The sequence below is a fragment of the Elephas maximus genome, chromosome 10 (genome assembly GCF_024166365.1).
Source record: "Elephas maximus indicus isolate mEleMax1 chromosome 10, mEleMax1 primary haplotype, whole genome shotgun sequence".
Classification (NCBI taxonomy): Eukaryota; Metazoa; Chordata; class Mammalia; order Proboscidea; family Elephantidae; genus Elephas; species Elephas maximus.
The window spans coordinates 118,095,091-118,122,313 of record NC_064828.1 but is presented as its reverse complement, the minus strand read 5'-3'; the positions used below and the strand labels follow the sequence as shown (position 1 = coordinate 118,122,313).

General features: G+C 49.9%; 1 long non-coding RNA gene across 3 annotated transcripts; it reads left to right on the top strand.

The window, feature by feature from the left end:
• Positions 1-14,538: 14,538 nt before the first annotated feature.
• LOC126084221 (uncharacterized) lies at positions 14,539-21,494 on the top strand. Of its 3 annotated transcripts, none has more exons than XR_007518978.1 (3): positions 14,539-20,544; positions 20,715-20,799; positions 20,885-21,494. It is a non-coding gene; the product is annotated as an uncharacterized LOC126084221 (long non-coding RNA). The 3 variants fall into 3 exon arrangements; XR_007518979.1 differs by having other exon boundaries at positions 14,539-20,629; positions 20,970-21,494; XR_007518977.1 differs by having other exon boundaries at positions 14,539-20,629.
• Positions 21,495-27,223: the final 5,729 nt, after the last annotated feature.

The window sequence follows — 27,223 nt, the reverse complement described above, 5'->3', positions numbered from 1 at the left end:
CTGAGGAAGCGGAAACCCAAGTGCCTGCAGGGGGCGCCAGTGAGGAGAGAGCCCGCGTACTCATTCATTCATTCAGTAAATATTTACTGAGCGCCTCGTGTGCTTTACCGAGCCCTGGTGGTGCAGTGGCTAAAGCGCTCGCCTGCGAACCTATAAAGCTGGCCGTTGGGCCCCACCAGCTGCTCCGCAGGAGAAAGATGTGGCAGTCTGCTTCCGTAAAGATTAAAACCAGAAAAAACCAAACCCGGTGCCGTCGAGTGGATTCCGGCTCACAGTGACCCTATAGGACAGAGCAGAACTGCCCCATACAGTTTCCAAGGAGCGCCTGGTGGATTCGAACTGCCGACCTTTTGGTTAGCAGCCGTAGCACTTAACCACTAGGCCACCAGGGTTTCCAGCCTCGGAAACCCTATGGGGCAGTTCTCCGCTGTGACTCGGCATGGTCTGGTTTAAACTCGGTGGTTCGGCTTCGGCTCCGTGGGCTGCGCAGTGTACTAGGTGCCGGGGCGCTCTCGCCGGACGCAGACGTTAAACAGATACGTGGAATGCAGACGGAAGTCTCCGGAGAAGGCTGAAGCGGAGAAAGGACAAAGGACGTGCAGGTGCAGGGGAGGGCAGGGGCCGGGGAGGCCTCCCTGACGAGGCGATGGTGGCGCAGAGGCCGCACAGAAAGGAGAAAGGCGCGCACCCAGGGCGGGCTCATGGCTAGGGGCAGCCCCGCGCTCGGAAGGGCCTGCGCTTGGGGTTTAATGCTCGGTGGTCGCCGACTTGAAATTCTTCGTAATGTTGTCGTGGAATTTGTGTTGTAAGTGATGCCCCCGGGGACTGCAGCCTCAGCTCACGTGGTCTTGCTTCCCACCGTCTCTCTGCCTCCCCGGGACAGGTTCCCGTTGCCCACTTCCTTGCTCCTGGGGAACTGCCCCTCCCTCTAGACTGCTGCTACCCTCTGCACCCACTGGGGGCCTGGGCCTGGGCACAGTGAGGGTCAGGGCCAGGCGCATCACCTGTGGCATCTCAGGGTGGGCGCGGAAGTGGGCAAACCATTTGCATTCCCCCCAGCGGTGCGTGAGTATCCTGGTGCTCCGTATCCTCATCAACACACAGCATTGTCGGTCTTTGCGTTAGCCTTTCCAAACAAAAAACAAGCCAGCTGCCATCGAGTCCATTCCGACTCATGGCGACCCCGTGTGTGTCAGAGCAGGACCGTGCTCGGGAGGGTTTTCAATGGCAGGGATCTTTCGGAAGTAGATTGTCAGGCCTTTCTTCGGAGGCACCTCTGGGTGGATTGGTACAACCAACCTTTCAGTTAGTCGCCAAGCACTTAATTGTTTGCCCTGCCAAGGGACTCCTTAGCTTTTCTAGTAGGTGTGGGATGGTATCTCACTATTGATGGCTGGGACGACCTTTTCATGTGTCATCCATTACCTCCAATTTGCTGAGGTGTGTTCGATTTTTCTCTCATTTTTTATTGGGTTGTTTGTCTTATTTTTCTGTTTTAAAAGTCCTTTATATATCCTGGAACTATATAACCAGGGGCCACCACAGTCATGTCAGCCGTAGCCCCGCCGGATTAGTGTCCAAAGAGGCTGCAGACCCTCCTGAGCAGCCTGATCCCTGAGTACCGTTCTCCCTCCTTGGAGACACTCACCTCTGACAGAGACCAGCTTGGTCAGCATTTGAAACACAGCGGAAGGGTCACTTTCTTTACCAATCAAAAAACAAAACGTTTCAACGTGGGGGAACGTCTTTGCAGAGTCTTAAGCGCAGTCCGCTTCCCCAGGCACATCTAACATGGAGGAGAGCGTGATGGGAAGGCTTTTCAGCTCGCCTTTTTTTTTTTTTTTTTAAGGCCTTTTTTTACTGCTGTTGTTGTTAGGTACCATCAAGTTGATTTCAACTCACAGCAACCCCATGCGAAGGAGAAGAACTGCGCCGTAGTGTTTCTGGGCTGTAATCTTTACGGGAGCAGATCACCAGGTCTTTCTCCCCTGGAGCCATCGGGTGGGTTGAACTGCCAACCTTTCAGTGAGCAGCTAAGCACTTAACCTTTGTGCCACCAGGGCTCATATGTAGATAAACCAAAAAAAAAGCCCAGACCCATTGCTGTCAATTCGATTCGACTCATAGCAACCCTGTAGGGCAGAAAACTGCCCCACAGGGTTTCCAAGGAGTGGCTGGTAGCTTCCAACTGTCTTTTGTTTAGCAGCCGAGCTCTTAACCACTACACCACCAGGGCTCCATATATATATATATATATACATATACATATATGTGTATATTATGTATTTATATGTGTGTGTGTGGCAATATACATATATATTGCTAAGGCCTCTTTACTTGATGGATGCTTGCCCCTGAGGGCCTCAAAACATTGACCTGCTGGAAAAAAAACAGTTCTTGAATCACTCAACTTCTGGGTTGTGTTGACACCATTCCTAGTTACCAATCACCTGTGAGCTAATTTGCATTGAAAACACGTGTTGTAGCAAAACATTCTGTACACAACCTGGCTCAGCAGTGCACAGTGTTTGCCTGGCCACCGGGATGGATTGTTTTTATCAGACGTGTTACATGCCGTGAAAAGGGAAAATGTATCAGGGGGACAGTGAGATTGCCAGATTCTCAACTGCCATCATAGGGAGCCAGTCCATAACATCTAGAATTGAAAAATCAAGAAGTAACAGTATAAAGCCTTAGATTACAGAATACGAAGATGAAAACTAACAAAACCTTCCAGAACTGAGAAACGTCGCCATGGAGTAGGGGGCTCAGGGTGGGCTGGGGTGGCTTTTCCTGGGAAGTGTGTGTGTACTCTTTGTCTGCCTAAAGATCATGTACACGGATCATTTTGATAAATAGAAGAACTAATGTTAGACATAAAAGACAGTTGTGTTTTGTCCAAATGCAGCTATTTTTGTGTGCTTGGATTTTTTAATTGGAATTTAAACACAGGCCTCTGGGACTGTCTGTAGTTTCGCGCAGAGAACACGGGATGCCAGCCTGGGAGAAAACAAGATGCAGGGGTTGTGCTGTGAGCTGCACCAGTGTGTGTGTGCATGTGTGGCATGTCTGTGTACGTGTGTGCGTGTGTGAGTGTGCATGCGTATGCGTGTCCGTGTACGTGTGTGTGGGCAGGTGTGTGTGCATGTCTTGTACATGCGTGTGTGGGCGGGTGTGCACTCGTGTGCATGTCTGTGTACCTGCCTGTGTGGGCGGGTGTGCGTGTGTGTGCATGTCTATGTACACGCGTGTGTGGGCGGGTGTGCATGTGTGTGCATGTCTGTGTACCTGCGTGTGTGGGCAGGTGTGCATATGTGTGCATGTCTGTGTACATGCATGTGTGGGCAGGTGTGCATGTGTGTGCATGTCTGTGTACCTGTGTGTGTGGGCGGGTGTGCATGTGTGTGCATGCCTGTGTAGCTGTGTGTGTGTGGGCGGGTGTGCGCGTGTGTGCATGTTTGTGTACCTGTGTGTGTGGGCGGGTGTGCGCGTGTGTGCATGTTTGTGTACCTGTGTGTGTGGGCGGGTGTGCATGCGTGTGCATGTCTGTGTACCTGCATGTGTGTGCGGGTGTGCGTGTGTGTGCATGCAAATCCCTCTTCTGTCCAGCCATACCTATCTGTCCCTAGCGAGGCTCCTGGTGACCTTGTCAGAGCTCTGCACACCTCGCTTGCTGCACGCCTGCCTCGTGCGGCCAGGTCAGGTACCAGGTATGCCAGTCCCCTCCAGAGTCACCAGAAGGTGTGTCCGGTGTCCTCCTTGTTCTCTTCAGAGCAGCTTCCTGAGATCCCTCAGCCTCATTCCAGGCAGCCCAGCCTGATCTGTAGCAGTTGATGACTTTATCTCCAGTACCAAGAGGGCTGGCCCTGCCGCCAGCTGGCTTCTTTGGTGTTGGCAAAAGAGACAGATCTCCCTGTCACCACGTGTACTCGTGTCTGGCGGAAGAGAGCACGCTGCTGTTCTGCTGGTGGGCTGTTTCAAGGTCAGGCTGGCATGCATGGGCACCTAAGGCTGCAGCTTGCTGATGGGCACGCTGGGCCCGGAGACCAGGACCCTCCCAGCCTGGCAGCTGTGTCTCCCCCAGCGCAGGGTAATGACAATGCCTGTGTAGTGCGTGCCACATGCGACACCCAGAATCCTCTGTAAACCTGACAAACCTGCCTGAGATCTGACTCTTCTTATCCCCAGTTTACAGATGAGCAAACTGAAGTACAGAGAGTTTGTGTAAGGTGCCTAAAAACACACAGCCAGAACTAAGTAGCAGATGGTCTAGCTTCAAAGTTCAATCTCTTAGGTACTATGTGAAAGCAAATTTTGTTAACATCTTGCTGCAAAATATCCAATTAGTTACTGCAAAATGAATCCTGCAACCCCCATGTGTGCCATGTAGACTGTAGGATTTGGAGTCAGAAGAAGTGGGTTTGAATCCTCCCTCTCCTGCTAAGTGGCTGGAGATGCTGAGCCTCCTTGTCTGTAATGCTGGGGTAACGTTACCTCCTCACAGGGCTGCCATGAAGGTCAGATGAGATAAAGCCATTAAAACACCTGGGAGCTGTACAATGACAGTTTTTTTAAGGTTAAATTTCACATAAAAAGTAAATAAAGGGATGCCCAGAGGTGGCCTTGATTCAGCCCTCTGGACTGGGTGAGAAGTCCCCAGAACTGGAAATGCAGGTAGGGCAGAGACACTGAGAAAAGTCTCCAGCTGGGGACTGTGAGGAACCTGCCCCTGGGAGTGGGAGCGGGACAGGACAGAGCTGGGCTGGGGCTCGTGTGCCTGGTCACTTCTCCCCAGGCCTCAACTTGCTCCCTGGTCACTGGGAGCATCAGGGGACGCCTGTGACTAGGAGCAGAGCAGGCCAGAGATAGAGAGTTGACAGAGACAGTGTTTGGATGCCCACTCGGGGGGACCACCAGGGTGGTGGATGCCAGGGTAAAGACAAGCCAGGAAACTGGCAAGGGAATGAGAAGGGGTGTCTTAAGGCCCAGAAACAGTATATCAGCAGTTTAATTGAACAATGCCAGCAACACCTTACTTACACGTAGATGGATAGATGGATAGATAGATAGAAGATAGATAGATATATGATAGATTAGTTAGTTAGATAGATGGATGGATGGAGGGATGGAGGGATGGAGGGAGGGATGGAGGGATGGATGGATGGAGGGAGGGAGGGATGGAGGGATGGATGGATAGATAGATAGACAGACAGACAGCTGCCATCGAGTCAACTCCAGCTCATGGCGGCCCCGTGTACAACAGAACAAAACGTTGTCCTGTCCTGCATCGTGCTCACGATCACCAGCATGTTCAAGTCCATCGTTGCTGCTATGGCGCCTATCCATCTTACTGAGGGTCTCCCTCACCCTCACTGGCCCTTTACCTCTCCAGACATGATGTCCTCCTCCAACGATTGATCCTTGCTGATGATGTGTCCAAAGCAAATGAGTCGGACAATGCTGTCTTGTGACTCATTGGGTTTTCATTGGCTGAAATATGGAAGTAGATTGCCAGGCCTTTCTTTGTAGTCTGTCTTAGCCTGAAAGCTCCGCTGAAGCCCGTCCACCATGGGTGACCCTGCTGGTATTTGAAATACCTGTAGCAATTAGCTTCCAGCTTCACAACAACCAACGAACCAACCCACCCACCCAGTGCCGTCGAGTCGATTCCATCTCATAGTGACCCTGTAGGACAGAGTAGAATTGCCCCATAGAGTTTCCAAGGAGCACCTGGGGGATTCGAACTGCCCGACCCTTTGGTTAGCAGCTGTAGCACTTAACCACTACACCCCCAGGGTTTCCTCCAGTTTCACAGCAACATGCAAACCACCACAGTGTGACATACTGACAGGTGGGCGGTGGTACCAAGGGGAAGTCCCCCTAAGGAGGTGGTTGGCTGATTTTAGAGGTGCCCCCTTCTCTTGGACCTCCCTCCTCCATCCCCTCCCTTGTTTCCCACCCACATTCACTGAACACCTGCAGAGGGCCCCCGGGAAGGAACACGTGCTAGGAAGGCCCACGGCTGCCGCAGCCCTGCTGACTCGTGTGTTCATCACTCATTCATTCAGCAGTTATTTTTTGGGTTGCTTTCTATGTGCCAGGGGCCCTGGTAGCGCAGTGGCTATGAGCTCAGGCTGCAAACCAAAATGCCAGCCGATCATTGGAAACCTAATATGGCAGTTCTACTCTGTCCTATAGAGTCACTATGAGTCAGAATGGACTCGACATCAATGGGCTTCTAAGTGCCAGGCATTGTTCTAGGTGCTCAGGGTACAGGCTGGGATCCCCGCCCTCCTGGAGCTCACATTCTGCCAGGAGAGAAAGGTGATCAGTAGTCAATACAGCGTGCGAGCCAAATGTTCTATTAGCCAAAAACCCAAACCTGTTGCCACTGAGTCGATTCCAACTTATAGCCACTCTATAGGACAGAGTAGAACTGCCCCATGGGTTTCTAGGAATGGCTGGTGGATTCGAATTGCCAACCTTTTGGTTAGCGGCCAAGCTCTTAACCACTGCATCACCAGGGTTCTAGTAGCAGGCAATAAGGTTCAGGAAAAGGAGAGTTGAGCAGAACGTGTGGGGCTGAGTCCTCCAGAAGCGAGCCCAGAGACTGATCCAAAGGCAAGTTGTTGATTTGAATGGTGATCCCAGGAAACAGACGGGCAAGGGAAAGAAGACAGCGTAGGATAAGCAGGGACTTCTGTGGCCCCCTGGGCTCAGTCACTTCCAGGAGGCCATGTCAAATGTGCTCCAGGGCTGACCTGCCGGGGAGATGAGGGAGGGGACGTCCACATTGCCTGCAGTATCTGCCGGCTGCACCTCCTTAGGCCCCACCCCATGGCTTCTGAGGTGTAGTGAGGGGGGGCGCAACAGGGCGGGGGGACTTGCTCCAGGTGCAAGTCCAAGGGGGAGCCAGACAAGGCATGGAATGACACTCTGAGGCACCACAAATATGAAAGGCGCCTGACTGAGGCAGCCAGACAAGGGGGGAAGGGTGTTTCTGCTGACATGTCCTGCTATCAATGTCTCTGGCGGCACCCTGGCTGAGCAGCCTCCCAGCCCTCGGGTGGTGGGTGGCATGGAACGGTGACAGCCTAGGGCAGTGGTCTTCCAGGCATGGTCCCTGGACCAGCAGTATTGGCATCCCCTGGGAATATGTTAGAATGCAAATCCTCAGGCCCAGCCTAGCCCCTGTGTCATCCAGATGATTCCACAGTGCAGTAAAGTTTGAGAAGCACCGGCTACAGGTATGTGGGTAGGTGAACAGCCTGCATCTGCTGCGCGGGGCTTGGGGATTGAGAGTGTGTGTTGTGTGTGTGTAGGGGGCTGTCATGCTAAACAGAGTGGTTGGAGCCAGCCTCGAGGGACAGGCCTGATTCAGCAGGTAGGCCTAGGAGAGCAGAGAGGGAAAACCAGGAACCAGAGCCCAGATCACAGGGGACGAAGAGGGAACAGAGAGACGAAGGGCTAGTTTGGAACACAATGGGGGGCATAGTGTGGAGAACACTACACGTGAGGTCGCCAGGTGTGGGGGCTCTGTGAGTGAGGCTTCCAGGTGGGTGGGGGGGCAGGACAATGAGGCCTCCAGGTGTGAGGCACAGGGCAGGAGAGGCTGCCAGGTGTGAGGGACACTGCAAGTGAGACTGCCAGGTGTGAAGGGCACTTCAAGTGAGACCATCAGAGTGAGGGGGACACTCTGCTGGTGAGGCTGCTAGGTGTGAGGGGCACGGTAGGTGAGGCCATCAGGTGTGGCCTCCACATGATGGTCTTCGATGGTGACTGGAAGGGTCTTGAGCAAAGGAGTGACACAGTTTAGAGCCTTGTTAAGATGCAGTTGTCCTTGTGACCCAGGAAAGGCCTGACTCAGAAACTCATTGTGGGGGCGCCCGTCCTGGGGAAATCACCCACAAAGGAGAAGGCTTTTTGCACAGATGTTTCCTGCAACACCTGTGCTGGGCTTGCTGCGTTGTCCCTCCGACACACCAGCCTCCACCCTCTCTGCTCCTGGGTGGCCGACCTCCACAGACTCCATCAACAACAGGTCCCACCCTTCTGGGGACCCTCTTCTTTCCTGTGCTGTCACCCCCCCACCTCTTCCTCCAGCCAGGGCAGTAATGTTCCCAGAGCCGAGCACTCTCCCTGTGGCCCCCCTGCTCCCCTTCCGTAAGCAGCCCCCCTTCGTAAACAGCCCTCCTGGAATTTCCCTAATTTGCGGAAGCCATCTGTTTCCCATGGGACCCTGGCTGATGTGAGGGCATCGTTAATGACGTGGAAACGGGAAGCATCTGAAGTATCCATGCCGGGAAAAGCCCTAATAAGGCCGGAGGGCGCTTAGAGTAGGGTGCTTGGCCTAGAACAGAAGACCAGACTGTGCTCAGGCACCACCTTCAGACCACAAGCACCCTGTGGGCAACGACCTCAGCCCTTTTACCCTCAGGCCTGCATGACAACGCTGAATGAATGCGTGAACGAATGAACCAATGACTGAGGGAGTGTCCTGGTCCCGCACTGGCCTCCTTCCTCCTCCTCCCCTCAGGACCCCAGGCAGATCACAGAAGGGGAGAAGCCGGTATCCACCCCAGACCAGGACCGGGGCTCTGCCTGGGTGTGTATTTGTGTGTGTCTGTTAGCCCCAGATGGTGTGCGTGTGGTTTAGCCCCGATACGGTGTGTGTGTGTCTGTGTGTGTGTGTGTGTGTGCATTAGAAGCCAAGGTGTGTGTGTGTGTGCACACGTGTGTGGGTGAACCCCCTTTAGCTCAGGGCTGGGTGTGTAGTGCGTTTGTGTGAATCTGGGTGTGTGTGTGCGTGTGCGTGTGGGCGTGTGCGTGTGCGAATCTGGTTTAAAAATTTTTTTTTTTTTTTTTTTTGTTTAGCCTCTATGAAATGTGTACGTGTGTTGGAATCAGAGTGTATACGTGTGTGAACCGGGGTTAGCCCAGAGTTGACCAAGGCAGAGGGCCCGTCCCCCCGTTAGTACCCCTCCCACTTGGGGGTGGAGCCTGTGAGCTATAGGCGGGGCCTGCGGAGCTGGGAGGGTTCGGGCTGAACGACCTACTGCTCCAGGGTTCGAGTCCCATCCCCGGCAGGTCCGCACAGCGTGGCCTGGGCTTCAGAAAACACCGCCTGGCGGGTCCCTGTGAGGGTGCCGTGAGGCTGACGTCTCATGGGCGCCTGCTGTGCCCCGGCCCGTCGCCCCCCGAGGCCCACCGTGTGTGCCGCTGGGTTTCCAGGCCTTTCTCCGGCGAAGACCCCAGTGGGGTTCCCGCACCACAGACACTTCTCCCAGAGTGAGCGCACAGGCACCGCCGCCTCAGGGCCCGGTGCTGCCCAACACAACACGGGAAACAAGCATTTTAGAACAAACTTCTAAAAAATAAAACTTATTAAAAAAAAAAGTAATGGTGAAAAGTCTCACTCCCGTCTCTGCCCTCGTTCCCCCATCCCCACCCGGCAGCCGCTGCTTTATCAGTGTTCAGTGTTCATGTCATAGCTGCTTTATGCAAATAGGAAATGCTCTGATTTTCTCCCACAAACAGCCTTTTTATATGCTTTAATGAGTATTTACTCATTTTTAATAGAAAATGTTTCAAACCTACAAAGCTAGAGAGAAAAGTACAACAACCCCAGTACCGTCACCCAGATGCGACAATTATCAGCTGTGGTAACGTGTGCCTCAGCGCTGCCTCCCTGCCTCCAGCTCTGTCCCTTTTGTTGACTATTTTAAAGCTAAACCCCAGACCCCTTCCATATGCCCGGTGTGCATCTGGGAGCCAGGAGGCACCTTCTTCCATAACCACGTGGCCATTATGCCAGCAGGGACATCAGCAGTGATTCCTGAAGGTGGGGAGACACGGAGGGCTTTATAGGGGGTGGTGGTGCCTGTCTTAGTTATCTCCTGCTGCTGTAACAGAAATACCACAAGTGGGTGGCTTTAACAAACAAATTTATTTTCTCACAGTTCAGGAGGCTAGAAGTCTGAATTCAGGGCACCGGCTCTAGGGGAAGGCCCTTTCTCTCTGTAGGTTCTGGGGGAAGGTCCTTGTCTCTGTTCAGCTTCTGCTCCTCGGTTCCTCAGTGATCATCACGTGTGGTGGCATGTCCTCTTCTTGCCTGTTTGCTTCTGGGCCTTCTCTGCTCCTTCTGTAACTCAAAAGTGCTTGGTTTAAAACACACCCTACACTGACATGGCCTCACTAACATAACAGAAACAGAAACCCTATTCCCAAATGGGACTACATCCACAGGTATAGGGGTTAAAGGCACATATTTTGGAGGGACACAATTTGATCCCTAACAGTGACCTAATTCAGTGCTGGCGGAAGACTGAGGTCAGGACTGTGTGGGGGATGGTTTGGGAGTGGAGGAGCAGGGAAGCCAATATCAAAGTCCTGGTGGGGCCTGAGGTGATGGGGCCCCATATCTGGGAGCAGCAGGCAGGATGGAGAGAAGGAGGAGGAGCACCTGGAGAACCTTGGAGGGGGGAGAGTCGATGACCACCTGGCCATGGATGGGTACCTGCCTGGAGTGTGAGGGTGAGGGGGCTGCCACTGTCTGTGCCCATAGGCCCTGCAGCAAGAGTGGGACCCCAGTAACGAAGCCCCCTCTCAGGAGAGTAGGCTGATTTTGACCACCTCACCCCAGGTGGCACCCCTCTGCAGTGTCCTGGCTTAGTGGGTCAGCAGCGCCCAGCCCTTCACAACTCAGAAATGAGCATGTCAGAGCAGGAGGCCCTCGGATACCATGGAATCTAATCCTCTCTGGTTGTAGATGGGGAAGCCGAGGCCCAGAGAAGGGCTATGTTGCTCAAAGCCATACAGGGGGTCAGAGTGAGTCCAACTTAGAGCCCAGGTCTCCTGACTTCTAGTCTAGACTTCTCACTACCTAGCACTTCCTCTTCTCTCCAGGTTCTCAGAAGGAATGTCAGTCATTTTCACCCCCTGTGTGAATATGTTAGAAACCCCTGGGTGTGCCCTCTCCCAGGGACATTGAACACTGAGCCTGCTTGCTAATGATAGCATAAATACAATGAAACTACTATTTATGGGACAGTTACCATGTGCCACAAAGTGAGTTAGGAGCATTTATGCACCACATCTAACCTCCCCAAACCCCTGGTCTGGTTGTTGTTGTTGTTAGGGGCCACTGAGTCAATTTTTGACTCACGGTGACCCCACAGAGTAGAACTGCCCCATAGGGTTTTCTAGGCTGTAATCTTGCTGCTGTTGTTGTTGAGAATATACACTGCAAAACACACACCAATTCCACAATTCCTACACATACCATTTAGTGACACTGATTACATTCTTTGAGTTATGCAACCATTCTCGCCTTCTTTTTCTGAGTTGTTTCTCCCCCGTTAACACAAACCCACTGCCTCCTAAGGTTCCTATCTAATCTTTCAAGTTGCTGTTGTCAATTTGATTCCACATGGATAGTTCTTAAAAGAGCATAATGCTCAAGGCAGGTATTTTTTACTAGTTAAGCTAAACTTTTGCTCAGTTTTAAGATGACTTCAAGGTATATTTTTGGTTTAAGGTTTAAAGATTATCTCAGGGCAATAGTTTCAGGGGTTCATTCACTTGACATGGCTCCGGAAAGTCTACAGTCCATGAGAATTTGAAATTCTGTTCTGCATTTCCACACTTTGCATCAGGCTTCTTCTATGGAATTTTTGATCAAAATGTTCAATAATGGTAGCCGGGCACCATCCAGTTCTTCTGGTCTCACGGCAAAGGAATCAGTTGTTTATGAAAGCAATTAGGTACACATTCCATGTCCTCCTCCTATTCCTGACTCTCCTTCCTTTGTTGCTCCAAGTGAATAGAGGCCAATTATTGTGTCTTGGATGGCCACTTGCAAACTTGTTCTTTTTTTTTTTTTTTTTAAGTATCTGTTGTTCCAGGCAAAAGATGGCCACTTGCTCTCTTTTAAAACCCCGGGCACTACACAGCAAACTAGGGTCTAGAACAGAAGCACTAAACATGTTATTAGACCAATTTACTGGGATGTCTCATGAAACCATGACCCTAAACCTCCAAACCAAGGAACCAAATCCCAGATTTTTGATTGTACATAAGCAGCTAGGCTGTAATCTTTATGGGAGCAGATTGCTAGGTCTTTCTCCCACAGAGCCAATGGGTGGGTTCAAACCACCAACCTTTTGGTTAGCACCCATGTGCTTCACCGTTGTGCCACCAGGGCTCCTTATGGTATAGTTAAAACCAAAAAACCAAACTATTCCTGTCAATTCCAACTCATAGTGACCCTGTAGGACAGAGAACTGCCCCACAGGGTTTCCAAGGAGCAGCTGGTGGATTCAAACTGCCAAATGGTATAGGTAACCAAGCCAATTGCCATCAATTCTGACTCATAGTGACTCTGTAAGACAGAGTAGAACTGCCCCATAGAGTTTCCAAGGAGCACCTAGTGGATTCTAACTGCCAACCTTTTGGTTAGCAGCCGTAGCACTTAACCACTGTGTAACCAGGGTTTCCTAATGGTGTAGGTAAAAAAAAAAAAAAAAAAAAAAATGGTGTAGGTAGGCACTGTTATTTCTATAATCTCCCATCATACAGATAAGCAAACGGAAACACAAAAACATGTGGCTTGTTTGAGATCACACCACGAGAAGGTGTGGCAGAGGAAGGGCCCAGCCAGGTCTACCTGGAAAGTCCACGCTCAACCTCTAACCCCTGTGGCCTCTGAACAGCAGGCGTGGCTCCCCATGAAGGGGACCGCAGAGCTTTTGAGCCCAGTGGTAACTCCCTGATCTCCTCCCTTTCTGTCCCCTATTGGCAGCAGCCTCCAGCCTCTCAGGACCAGGCAGGCAAAAAGTGCCGATTACCACCTGCTGGCATTTCCAAGGAGCTGGACGCTTCCGAAGGTGGGAGCCCTTGGAGTTTGGGGCCACAAACAGCTCTCCATGTCCTGGGTGCTCAGCGGAAGTTTAAGCACCACACAGTCTCATTTCTGTCAGGATCAAGCCAGTGGCAAAGGGCTGGGGGCACAGAAAGGATGCCTGCTCATGAGCAGCCTTTATGGAGGGTCTGCTCTGTGCCAGGGAGTCCCTGGGTGGTGCAAACAGTTAACACGCTTGGCTGCTAAACCATAGGTAGGAGGATAGGGTCCAATCTGTGGTGCCTCGAAAGAACGGCCTGGCGATTGGTTTCTGAAAAATCAGCCATTGAAAAGCCTGTGGAGCACAGTTCTGCTCTGACGCACACGGGGTCGCCGTGAGTTGGAGTCGCTCCCCAGCAAGTGACGATAGCAGGGCTGTGGCGGCCCCGCGCTGGGCTCTGGGCACACAGGTGGCCCTGTCGTGGTCGGCCGCAGGGGGAGGTGTCCCGAGAGACGGCAGCCGGGAGACACCTGGAAACCGAGAGACGAGGCCCTGCCCGGGTGCCTGGGTGATCCTGAAGGACGCTGGCTGTCGACACAGGCCCTCGAGGCGGGGGTTCGCTGGCGCCAAGGCCGAGGCTCAGCGCGCATCTGTGCCCAGGGAGCCGGCGTGCGCGGGGCCGCCCCGGAGCTGTAGGCGATGCGGACCGGCCACCGGGCCCCAGGCGGCGAGCGCCAGGCGGGTTTGCGCGCCGACCCCCGGCCCTGCGGCACCGGCCCGCGGGCCACGCGCACCGACCCGAGGGGCCGCGCTCGGGGGTCAGCCCTGGGTCAGGGCGCGCGTGCTGTCCCGGGGCGCGCCCGCCCACCTCCCGGGACCTGCGGCTGCCCGCTGCGTGACCCGGCCTCCGCCTTCCCAGCGGCACGACCGAGCCCTGCGAGCGCCGACCATCCGGCTGCGGGCGCCCGCAGGGCCTGAGACCGGGAGGCCGACACCCCGCGGGGCCGCGCGACTCGCCGCCTGCAGGCCAGGCACCGCCGCAGCCCCGCCCCGGGCCGCCGAGAGCGCGGACGCGCACAGCGCGCTCGCACCTGGAAGCGAAAGCGAGGCTGTGGGCGGGGGTGCGGAAGCCCCGCCCCCGCCCCGCCCCCGCCGCCGGCGGACCAATCGGAGCGGCGGCCGGGCCCGGCGGCGGCGGCGCGCGGGGGGCGGGGCTGCGGCGGCTGGGGAGAGACCCGGCCGGCGGGCGGCGGGCGCGGCGGTCGAGGCTCCGCTGAGGCGGCGGCGGCGGGTGCCCGGGAGAGCGACGCAGGACGCCAGCGGCCGCCGCAGGTCGGGGGGCTCCGCAGCCGCCGCAGCCGCCGCCTCGCCGCGCCGGGCCCGAGACCGCCGCGGGGGCGCGCGGCCTGTGAGGACGGCCCGAGCGGCGGGCGCGGCCGAGCGTCCTGTCAGCGGCCGAGGGCGCCGCGTTCCCGGGCCGAGATGATGCCGGTGGGTGCGAGCGCCGCCGCCGTGGCCCCGTCCCCGCCCCGCGAGGCCGCCGCCGCCGCCGGGCGGGGAAGGAAGTGGCCGCGGCGCTCCCGGGGCGGGCGGGCAGGTGGGGGCGGCGCCACTGTCAGCGCGGCGGGGCCGGGGCGGTGGTCGGGGCGGCGCGGGGGTCGGGGCGGCGCGGGGGTCGGGGCGGCGCGGGGGTCGGGGCGGCGGGACCCCGAGCGGCCCTTCCCGCGAGCCCCTCTCCCCGGAGGCCGCGGCGGAGGAGCGCGGAGATGAAAGCCGAGCCGTCATTTTTTCCATCCCTCCTGGCAGATGCTCGGCCGCGGGGACGGTGGTCTCGGGGCCGCTGCGGCGTCTTGGGGACCCCGGGTCCTGGCGGCGGGGGATCGGCGGCGTGGGCACCGAGCGGCTTTCCCACGCCTGCCGGGCTTGGGTGGTGGTGAGAGCCGCCGGCATTAGGAGCGGCTCGGTGCACGGATCTAGAGCGTCTCGGCATTGCCGGTGCCCGAGCCCCCGAGGAGTCCCCGAGCCCCCAGCCCCCGAGCCCCCGAGTCCCCAGCCCCGGAGCCCCGGAGCCCACGAGCCCCCGAGCCCCGGAGCCCACGAGCCCCCGAGCCCCGGAGCCCACGAGTCCCCGAGCCCCCGAGTCCCCAGCCCCCGAGACCCCAAGACCCCGAGGCCTCGAGTCCCCAGCCCTGGTCCATTCACTTCACTTGCCAGGTCTGAGCTGTGTCCTGGAGGTGGAACGAGGTTCATTGGTGGCGTCTTTGTCCTGCTCTCACCGGGTCCTTCCAGAGAAAGACGACGCTGGGCATTACATTTGCCATCCTCTTACCCGATCTTTCCCTTTACTTACCGTCTAAATAGCAGTGGATGACAAATTACACACATTTTTTTTAATTGGCTTTTTGTGACTTATAAAAATATATGGGACTGATTTTATCCAGTTGGTTTTAGGAGTACCTGTATTTTAAGTAGAATTCTCAAAACACCTTCATGGTAAAGTAATCATTTTATTAGCCAACAATTATTGCATTGACAATCACATTTAAGAGAAAAAATGCTGTCTCCCTGCATGTCCTACTTGAGTACTGTTATTGTGCCTTGAGACACCCAAGGACGTTTAGATGAGATTTTTTTTTTCCCCTGCTCTTTCAAGTTATTTCCTGTCTCTTGATACTCTCTTCTCCCTTTTTGAACTGATTCCAGCACAACGTGTTTGCAGAGTCTTAAGGTTTGACCTCGTGATCCTTAGATCCTCCTTTGTCATCAGGCTTATTGGGGTTTTAAATGTTTGATTTTAAATGAATGATTGTCCTGCAATGGAAAGAGAATTGGATGTGTCTCAGAAGATCTGGGGTCAAGTACTGGTTGTGCTACTTTTCAGCTGTGTGACCTTGAACAAATCAAGGTCTCTGAGGTTGAAATTAACCTCCAAAGTAGGGATAAAAACCTACCAGTACATGAGGCCTGTCCTGAGGGTCAGGTAGGATGATGGATGTGTAAGTGGCTGTCAGACAGAGTGCCATATGAATGTTTATTATTGTTAGCAGGGCTTTGAGCTGTCGACTTCTAATTTTAACCTTAGCAAGATAAGACATTTGGAAACTGTTCCCTAGAAAATTCTCACTCTCTGGATTATGAAAAGGCATTTGGTGTTTTGGGGTATTGAAAGCAGTTTTAGTTAATCATGTAATAGTTAATCAATGCAATGTAGTAATGTGAAAAGATGTCTAAAAAATGTTGGCTGTATAATGCTTAATTGTAAATACTCTTAAGAAACGGCTTACATTTTCCATATGGTACATTGAGACCTTTTACCTTTATCTCACACAGTAGCTTCTAGAGTCTACCTTAACAGGTTTCCTTTTAAAGAAGTTTGTTTAGCTGGCTTTTGGAAAATTTTTTGAACAATATTCAAAATAAGTACTATTTTAGAAAAAGTAGGTAGATCTATTAACTATTTAAAATGCATGGCTTTTGCTTTAAAATGCCTTCCAGAAACAGATGGTATTTCTCTTAGTCCTTCTTTTGTGGCCTTTACTTTTATATTTCCTCCTTGATCCCTAAAAATACTACTTGTAGGATTGAGTCCTTCCTCTACTAACATAGTTGGAGTTGGTTGTAAATTTAATAGAAGTTTTAAGAACATACCATTCTTCCTTGATAGTTAAGGAATTACTTGGTAATATCTTAAGCTATTCAAAATATACACAAGATTTTCCTCACCTTATTGTATATTCGGTACTTGTCATTATGAATCATCAAAGGAATATTAGATTTCATTTTGCATGGTTTTTATAGAGCAGCGCTTTCTCATAGAAATATAACGTGAGCCACAGATTTGGTTGTGAATTTTCTAGTAACTGTATTAAAGTAAAAACAATAACAGTCCCCCCCAAAACCAGGAGATATTAATTTTAGTAATGTCTTTTATTTAATTCAGCATATCTAAAACATCATTTCAACTTGTAATCAATATGAAAAATTACTAATGAGATATTTTACATTCTTTTTTTTTTTTTTTTGTACCAAGTGAGTTTTTACCATTTGGTTTTAAATGAATGACTGTCCTGTAATGGAAAAAAAATTGGACGAGCATCAGAGGAGCGGGGGTTAAGGCCTGCTTCTGCTGCGTTTTAGCTTCGTGACCTTGAAACCCAGGTGTATTTTACATTTACGGCACACTTCAGTTCAGATTAGCACATGGGTACCATATTGGACAACTTAAATTTAGAATACATTTTATTCTACTTATTGAAAATTGGTAATTAACATGTGTATGTGGTAACTTTTAATTGATCAGGTGGCTTAGCATAGCACCCAGTCTCTCAACTGCAAAGCCTGAATCTCTCAGCTATGGGGAATAAATGGGACCATATCTGCCCATGTTCTCATATGACACTCTAAGGGCGTTGTGGAAGTCTTCTGTTTACCTGTTGTACACAGTTCTGTGACTGTCTACTTCTAAACAAAGTTATATTTTGCAATTCTCCCTCATTGAAATAGTATTGTACTCTGGTATCTGAAGTCATTCACCTTTTTGTCTAAAATATCTTCCCAAGAGAAAAAGGGATCAAACTTTAAAGATTACTTTTTTGGCTGGTCATTCAGATTAACCAGGCCCGAAGGTCTGGGCGTGGAAGTGTTTATAATGGATACACCCAAACGACTTTGATAGAAATAAGGATTTTAAGGAAAATGGAAAGCCTGATTGAGAACATGGACAGGGTGAACACTGCCATGACCATCAGTCAGCATCTTTCTGTTTTTTTTAAAGAGTAAACATTTTGCAGCTGGAAAAACTTATAGGTAAACTATATCTGGGAAATGAGGCTAAGGAGACTTTTTTTCTCTTGCAGAAGAATGCTGACCTGAGTCAAGAGAGGTACTGTCACTCTAATATATGTTTTATTCATAAGGAAGGCACTTGGGTAGTGTTTTGTAATGTTAGCGGTGGGCCAGCTTACTGCCACTAGAAACCGTGTAGCTTGACTAGCTGGTTCCATTCATTTCTATTCTAGGAGCTCTTTCAGTATATTCTGTGTGGATTTCATTAGTTAGTGCTTAGTGTTTGGCTCTCACTAAACAAACATTCATTCTCTCAGGCATACACTTTTTTTCTCATATATGTAGAAAACATTTTTGGGTACTAGAATAGGCGTTTACCTCCCTCTTTTTTTAAAATAGCTGTCATGTAATTGACAAACCATCCAACTGGAAACAGGGAGACAGGCTGTGGTGGCCACTTGTTAGAACTGTGTGAGCTTTGCACTTAGTCTCTTTGAACCTCAGTTTCTCATCTGTCACATGAGTTGGACCTGGTGATTTCCAAGTGTTTATGGTTGTAAGGGTGGCACAGGACCAGGCAGTGTTTCATTCTGTCGTACATGGGGTCCCTGTGAGTCAGAACTGATTCGATGGCACCTAACAGCAACAACATGGTTGACCTACTAAGTGAGACTTTCATGAAGGTCACTAATGTTCGTGTTGGCTACAGCGAGGTTGAGGCCGCCTGACACTTCTCACGTTGGCAGCTGCTCAGTAAACGCTGTCTTTGCCCAGGTAACTTTGTATGATGGTTACGGCAGATGGCAGCTCAATAAATGTTAGCTACTGTTGTGAACGAATGATTTAGTCACCTGCTAAGCTCGAATTTACAGCTTAATTCAGTAAACAAAACAGTGAAGACTGGACAAGATTTTTTTTTTTAAACAAAAATCAACAAATATAATTCTACTATTTAAAGTAATAAAACTACTTCTGGCCTTTGGACTGCCCAAAAATTCATAAAAGGAAAAAAAGCACAGCCTCAGTGATAGATACAAAGATATGAATTTAAAAGCTTTTGACTATTATAGTTTTCATTGGACGTAAAAATAGTCTATGTGGCTGACTCTTCTAAACAGTTCAGTATTAAGTACAGCCATAAGTTCTGTAGCTACTTAACCTGCTATAATTCAGTGTCGTAATAGTGAGCCCTTGGTAAGTGGTATTTATCATTGCATGCTAAGGCACTGGGTTTGGGTTTACGAAGGCACTGGGTAATAGGCTTTGTGGTGATGTCTCCACTGACTGAGAACTGAGGCCTAAGAGGTAAGAAACTTGGCCCAACTAGTGAGTGGTAAAGCAAGGTTTGGAGACAAAATCTGTTTGACTTAACAGCCTTTGCTTCTAGCTTCTGGGCCACTTCTGAGAGTTTGCTGTATTTAGGCATCTTCCTAGGGTTGATGGTAAATTGAGTTTTGCTCAAAATTTTCCCCTCGTATTTGGCTGAAATGGAGCTTAGTATTTAAAAGAATCCCAAGATGAATCCCTTTGATAAGAGTTTCCCCCGACTTGAGTTTGGGGACTACTCTGTTTTAAATGTAAATGTGATAAACGTCTTTTCTCCTTTCCTTTCTCAGCATCCTTTGCGCAGTCCGTGTCAGTTACTTAGGATTGTTAGCAAGATAGGAATTTAAAATATCACCAGACTGTTGTATTGAAGTTATGTAACTGGTTGTCAACATGAATTTTTGTGTGTTTGCACAGATGGGGAATAGTTTCTAAGCAAAAGTATGGTGGAATTTGGTGTCTTGAAAAGCTGTTGCCATAGTTGTTTCACTAAGCGTGGTTCTGGGGCTGAGCGTGGGAATGGTGGTAATCAAGTTCTGTTGTGATACTTACTCTCTTTGGCCTGATTGCTCTGTTTTATTTCACTGCAGAGGTAGCTAGCTGTATGACTGTTGTTCAGACTAACTGGTACACAAGAGCTGCTGTTACTGGATTTTGTAAAAGAAAATTTTTGTGTGGTGACATATAGAACAATAAACGACTAGAAAATGAGATAGTTTTGGTGAAAACTAGTAAATGGCATTTGAAATATTAGTGTACAGATCAGTGTGGATCTTGTAAATGTCATTGTTGGTGGGGACTGGGAAAATGGTAACCGAAGCTTTGGCAGAATCGTGATTTACACCATATGTTGTGACTGTCATCATCATAGCTCAAACAAATGCAAAGGCCCTGTGGTTGGAGTGTGCCCAGCATGCTAGAGAAACATAAGGAGGCCCATGTGGCTGGAGCAGAGTGAGTGGGGGAGAGTGGAGGAGATGAGGTCAGAGAGGTGGTGGGTGGTGGGTGTGTGTGGCAGGTGTAGGCTCTCGCAGGACCTTCTGGGCCATTTGTTAAAGACAGACTTACTCTGACTGAGATGAAGGGGTGGAGGGAGATTTCTGTTAGAGGAAAGGAGACATAGTGGTCTAGTTACTGGATCCTAAGTGGTGGTCCCTTCACTGTGGGAGGTAAAAGCATGGGCTCTGGTGTGAGGAGATGAGACATAGTGGTCTAGTTACTGGATCCTAAGTGGTGGTCACTTCACTGTAGCAGGTAAGAGCATGGGCTCTGGTGTGAGGAGATGAGACATAGTGGTCCAGTTACTGGATCCTAAGTGGTGGTCACTTCACTGTGGGAGGTAAGAGCGTGGGCTCTGGTGTGAGGAGATGAGACATAGTGGTCTAGTTACTGGATCCTAAGTGGTGGTCCCTTCACTGTAGGAGGTAAGAGCGTGGGCTCTGGTGTGAGGAGATGAGACATAGTGGTCTAGTTACTGGATCCTAAGTGGTGGTCCCTTCACTGTAGGAGGTAAGAGCGTGGGCTCTGGTGTGAGGAGGTGAGACATAGTGGTCTAGTTACTGGATCCTAAGTGGTGGTCCCTTCACTGTAGGAGGTAAGAGCGTGGGCTCTGGTGTGAGGAGATGAGACATAGTGGTCTTGTTACTGGATCCTAAGTGGTGGTCACTTCACTGTGGGAGGTAAGAGCGTGGGCTCTGGTGTGAGGAGATGAGACATAGTGGTCTAGTTACTGGATCCTAAGTGGTGGTCCCTTCAGTGTAGGAGGTAAGAGCGTGGGCTCTGGTGTGAGGAGGTGAGACATAGTGGTCTAGTTACTGGATCCTAAGTGGTGGTCCCTTCACTGTAGGAGGTAAGAGCATGGGCTCTGGTGTGAGGAGATGAGACATAGTGGTCTTGTTACTGGATCCTAAGTGGTGGTCACTTCGCTGTGGGAGGTAAGAGCGTGGGCTCTGGTGTGAGGAGATGAGATATAGTGGTCTAGTTACTGGATCCTAAGTGGTGGTCCCTTCACTGTAGGAGGTAAGAGCGTGGGCTCTGGTGTGAGGAGGTGAGACATAGTGGTCTAGTTACTGGATCCTAAGTGGTGGTCCCTTCACTGTAGGAGGTAAGAGCGTGGGCTCTGGTGTGAGGAGGTGAGACATAGTGGTCTAGTTACTGGATCCTAAGTGGTGGTCCCTTCACTGTAGCAGGTAAGAGCGTGGGCTCTGGTGTGAGGAGATGAGACATAGTGGTCTAGTTACTGGATCCTAAGTGGTGGTCCCTTCACTGTAGGAGGTAAGAGCGTGGGCTCTGGTGTGAGGAGGTGAGACATAGTGGTCTAGTTACTGGATCCTAAGTGGTGGTCCCTTCACTGTAGCAGGTAAGAGCGTGGGCTCTGGTGTGAGGAGATGAGACATAGTGGTCTAGTTACTGGATCCTAAGTGGTGGTCACTTCACTGTGGGAGGTAAGAGCGTGGGCTCTGGTGTGAGGAGATGAGACATAGTGGTCTAGTTACTGGATCCTAAGTGGTGGTCGCTTCACTGTAGCAGACGAGAGTGTGGGCTCTGGTGTGAGGAGATGAGACATAGTGGTCTAGTTACTGGATCCTAAGTGGTGGTCGCTTCACTGTAGCAGACGAGAGTGTGGGCTCTGGTGTCAGTCTGCATGAGTGAGGATCCTAGCATCACCATTTATTGGCTCTTTGACCTTGGATAAAGGTACCTAACCCTCAGCTCCTTGTCTCTAAAACGAGGATAGTAATACTGATCCATCGTATAGGGTCATTTTGAGGATGAGATGACTGTTGCGTGTGAAGTGTTTAGAAAGGTGCCTGGTATGTAGTAAATGCTCAGTAAATGTTAGTTGTTTTCAGTAAGTATTACTTCCTCTGGAAAGTTTTCACCGTCTCTGCCTTGGTCAAATCCACCATTAGAGGCCCTCAGCCTGGTGTGGGTTCTTTTGAGATATAATTCACACATCATAAGATTCATCGTTGTAAAGAGTACTGTTCAGGGGTTTTAGTATATTCACAGGCCTGTGCAGCCGTCAACGCCATCTGATTCAGGACATCTGCCGGCCGTGTCTGTGGTACTTGTGCCAGTTGCAGTTTTACGTTTGTGTGGGTGTTTGGTAATGTCGGGTTCTTCTCTTAGGCTCTGAGATTCAGATCTGTCTCTTTTTACTCACCAGTATACTCCTGTGCCTAGCACAATGGCTGACACACAGTAGGGCTCAGTAAATAGCTGCTGAATGAAAGACACTGAAATGTGGAAGGTAATGCTGGACTGCATCGTGAAGAGTTGTGTGTGCCATTACAGGGTTTGGTCCTGATCCTCCGGGCGATGGGAAATCTTCAAATGTTTTTAAAAAGTGAAGAGATACCGTCAGCTTTGTACAATAGAAGGATAAATGTGGAGTTAGTGGAGGTTAGAGTGTGGAGTCAGGGAGATTAAAAAGAAGCAGGATGGCCAGCTAGGAGACCAGTTGGCACAGGCCTGACTGGAGGAGCTGAAGGAGAGGGAGGAGAAAGATCTAGTCAGTAGGTGGTCAAACAGACCTCCTCGGGGAGCGTAAAATGCTGCAGCTACTGCGGAAAACAGTTTGACAGTTCCTCAAAAAGTTACACATAGAATTGCCAAATGACCCAACAATTCCACTTCCAGATGTCTACCCAAAAGACGTGAAATCAAGGATTCAAACGGAGGCTTGTATACCTCTGTTCATTGCAGCATTATTAGAATAGCCAAAGGTAGAAGCAGTCTAATGCCCATCACCAGAGGAGAAGATAAACAAAATGTGGTGTCTGCATACAATGGAATATTTGTCATCCATAAAGAGAAACGAAGTCCTGATACGTGCTGCATCATAGACGGACCTTGAAAACATGCTGAGTGAGATAACTTGGACACAAAGGGCAAATATTACATGATTGCCCTTACATGAAGTGTCTGGAACAGGAGATGGATAGAGACAAGGTAGATGAATGGTTACCAGAGGCGGGGGGCAGGGGGAAAGGACGAGTTATTGTTTGGGATGATGAAGAACTTTTGGGAGTGGATAGTGGTGATGGCAGCACAACATGGCAAACGTAACCAATGTTACCAAATCATACACTTAAAAGTGGTTAAAATGGCAAACTTTTTGATGTATATATTTTACCACAATTAAGAAAAAAGAACAAAACAACAGACCTGATATACATGTATATATGTGTGGAGAGAGAGAGTATGAGAGGGGGGAGGCAGAAAGAAGGACAGTGGGGGAGAGAGAAAACAGAAATGTACAGCCAGTGGCTGGCGGTGAAGATTTTTTTTTTTTGCGGTGAAGATAGGTGAGGTTTATTGCTTCAGCAGTTGGGCTTGTCTTTCCTTGGAGATAGACAGTGCCTGAGGAGAACTAGGTTTAGAGGGCTGTGGGGGGAATAACGAGCTTTATTTTGGCTATGTTGAGCTTGAGATACCTGCCGTATCCAGAAAGGTGATTACCCTTAAATCTTAAGGTAAAATAATTTTATCAAGCTTAAAAAAAAAAAAAACCTTTGCTCATGGTGTGTTTGGAGCTGTGGATCGCTGCCTGGGTGTCTGTAGCACACTGCACATGTCATCCTTTGTACTTAGCAATTTGCCGGATCAGCTTCACCTCAGCCCCCGCTCAACCGAGCTTCCTGGGGCAGGCACGGTGGGGCTCGGCTCTGATCATCAGTGTACAGTGCACTTTATAGAGGTAGAATCTGGGTCTGCCTTGATATTGTGTCTGCTTTTTACTCTATCACGTGTCCACAGTTCTACCTGACAGCATCCTTGAAAATGAAGATATCAGCAAGTAAAAGTGAATGTTGCAGATGACCAAAGTGTAGGTGGAGATCTTTGTGGTAGAACTATAAATGAGACGTGAGGTTTGGTCTCAGTTTGAAGAAAGATAAAGTAAAATTCGACAACTTCAGGAATAACAGAAAAAAAAAGGAAATATGAATGTGAAGCAATATTACATAGTGGTTATCAGCTTAGATGCTGAGGCCAAGACGGCCTGGTTTCAGGTTCTAGCTTTGCCACTTAGTAGCTGTGTGACCTTGTGCCTTATTTTCCTCTTCTTTAAAATGGGTGTAATAACAGTACACATCGTAGAGTTGTGAGGACTGTCAGGTGCCGAGAACATTGCCAGTTGGCATATGTAGTAAACGCGCAGTGAACATGTGCTCTTGAGTTCTCCGGCAATCGTAAGGCCTCATGGAGGATGGATCAGTAGGAAGAGGGTCACAGATGCACCTTATTGCACTGAGGTAGAATCCTTACGTTCTTCATGCCGAGAAAATTAGGTAGTAGTTGCAAAACCCATCAAGTCGATGGGACAGAGGGGGAATGAGTTTGCTTTTCTTAGAAATTAAAGTTTACCTTCCCTGGCCAGGAACTTCTGTTATCTAGACCACAGCTCAGAACCAGAATAAAAGTCACTTCAACTCTGTTCTTTCAGATCTTTACCTAAATGTCACCTGACCAGAGAAGCCTGCCAGGTGACTGTAAAATGACCCCACTCCCTTCCTGGGGTTTCTCTTTTTTCATAGTATTTATGTCCAACTGGCATTTATTTGTGGAAGCTCCAGGAAAGCAGGAACTCCCCCCCCTGCAGTATCCTAGTACCGAGGATGTTAGATACCTACCTCTGCAAGTGTTCAGTCCCCACTTGTTTACTGAATGAACTCAGCAAGCATTTAGGATGCATCAATTATATGGTAGCCTGGGCACCATCCCTGCTCCCCGTGAGGTCAATGGGGAACAGTCGTGTAAACATAAAGTGCCTTCTGGAAAGATTAAAGACTGAAAGAGTGGCAGGGGCCAAGGTGTGGTGGGACACAGCGGATGGAGGGGGTTCACAGAAGAGGTGACATCTGAGTGGGTTCTAAAAGGATGAGGAAGAGGGGTGGAGGTGCTGGGCGAGGACTTTCAGGGAGGGGTTAAGGTGTGAGGGCGCTGAGCTTTGCCTCCACACCCACAGTGTGTTGAGGGAAATGGCCTGGAGCGTGAGGCAAGCGAGACAGGTAAGAGGGAAGAGTTGAGGGTGGAGGGGTTGCTGTGAATTTGACCCTGAGGAAGACAGGAAACTGTGGAAGGATTTTAAGCTGGGTCGGAAAGTGCCCCAGTTGAAGAAAGCTAATGTTGGTATTTACTGTCTGGGGTGCTGTGCGAGGACAGTGGAGCTGTCAGAGTAGTTGTCACCGAATCTGGGCACTGCAGCTGAATTCAGCATCCAGAAGACCCTTTAAGCCCTCCCCTGACTTTTATTCTGACTTCCCTGGCCTGAGTCTTGAGAAGCTGCCTGGAAGGTTGCTAAAGAGGAGCTGCTGTGGGCAGACAAGTTGACTGGGGAGCACGGGCCTCGGTTGGAAACCTGGGAAAGACACGAGTGAAAGGCAGCCTGAGGCTGTGGTCCCCGGTCTGAGGAGCATCTTGAGCTCTGTAAACACCGAGGCCGTCCCAATTCCAGATTCCAGGTTAGGCAGAGGGTAGCAGTTCCTGTTCCCCATGATGATCGAGTCATCAGGAAGGAGCAGGAATGTGGGCAGTTGTTGGATACGTTTCAGTGAGCGTTCTCCAGTAGAAACATAACAAGTGTGATTTTGAAATTTCTTATAGCTGCATTAAAAAAGTGAAGAAACAGGTGAAATTAATCTTAATAATATATTTGTTTAACTCACTAGATCCAAAATATTAAAGCAGTATTAATGAGATATTTTACATTCCATTTCTTCCTTCTGAGTCTCTGAAATTCCAGTATGTGTTTTTCACTTCCAGCACATCGTGGTTTGGACGAGGCACATGCACCTGCTCGGCAGCCACGTTGGCCTCTGGTCACTGTATGAACAGCGTAACTTTAGATTTTGGTTCAGACAAAGGGTATTGTTTAGATAATTCTACCATTCATAAGAATTCATTCCTCAAGGATTCTAGATGGCTGGAGCTCTATTGCAGTAGTTTTCAATTATTAATTTTTGCTTTTATTTAAAAAAACAAAAAACTACCGAGAGGCAGTACAGTATGGTAGTGAAACGCGTGGATTTGGGGGCAGACTGCCTGGGTTTGAATCCCTGCTCTGTCATTTCCTAGCTGTGTGATCTCACGTGTGCTTACTCGTCTGCGTGTCAGTTTCCTGATCCGTAAAACGGAGGTTAGAGTGGTACCTGCGTCCCTGGGCTTTGGGAGGGACCTTAAATGGTGCCTGATGGATAGTAAGCCATGTAGATGGTTGCTGCTGTCCCCCAGGTGTTCCTTCTTTCCAAAATGTTCAGTGATTTGATTCAGTACATTTCAAAGACATTCTGCTTTGTAGATTGCTTAATTTCAGATAGGTAGTTCACAGGTTTTCACAGGTGGAGAAAAATGTTAGATTACCATTTTGTGAGGGTGCTTTTTAATTGGCGTCTTTGGGTAACTAATTTTCTTGTTATGCTGCAACATTGAGGCTGCTTAACAACCACAGAAATAGAGTAATTAATGATTAAAGGATTTAGGATTATAATTAAAATTAGGAAATTTCGAAAGGATGATTTTATCAACATTTAATTAGTAGTGCTATTATAATTAAACTACTCTTTCTCTCAGAAATAATTTATCAGTCCCGCTATGCCTGGGAAGACTCCCTATCCTAACTTTTTTTGCAGTCAGTATATTGTAACATACTGGAATGTTTGGAGAGTTTCATCCTCTACTATAGGGTCGCTATGAGTCGGAATCGACTTGACGGCACTGGGTTTCAGCCTCTACTTATTGTTCATTTACTGAGGGTAGGAAATGGTAGCAAAAGTAAAATCAAAACACAAGGTCACTGATTAGTTCCGGAGTACAGCTCAGGGCAGGTCCTTATGGAGCCCTGAGGGTGTAGGGTTAAGAGCTCGGCTGCTAACGAAAGGCCAGCCACTCCTTGGAAACCCAGCCATTCTGCGCCATCCTGTAGGGACGCTCTTAGTCGGAATCGACTTGACAGCAGTGAGTTTTTTTGATTATCACCTTAAGTAGGAGCCCTGGGAGCACAGTGGTTAAAGCGCTTGGCTGTAACTGAAAGGTCAGTGGTTTGAACCCACCAGCTGCTCCATGGGAGAAAGATGTGGCGGTCTGCTTTCCATAAATATTACAGCCTTGGAAATGCTATAAGGCAGTTCTCCCCGTCCTGTGGGGTTGCTATGAGTAGGGCTTGACTCAACAGCAACGGGGTTAGTTTTTTTGGTTTTATCACCTTACAGAGTGAAGTAGGAAGCCCTGGAGGTGTAGTGGTCAAGAGCTCGGCTGTGAACCCGAAGGCG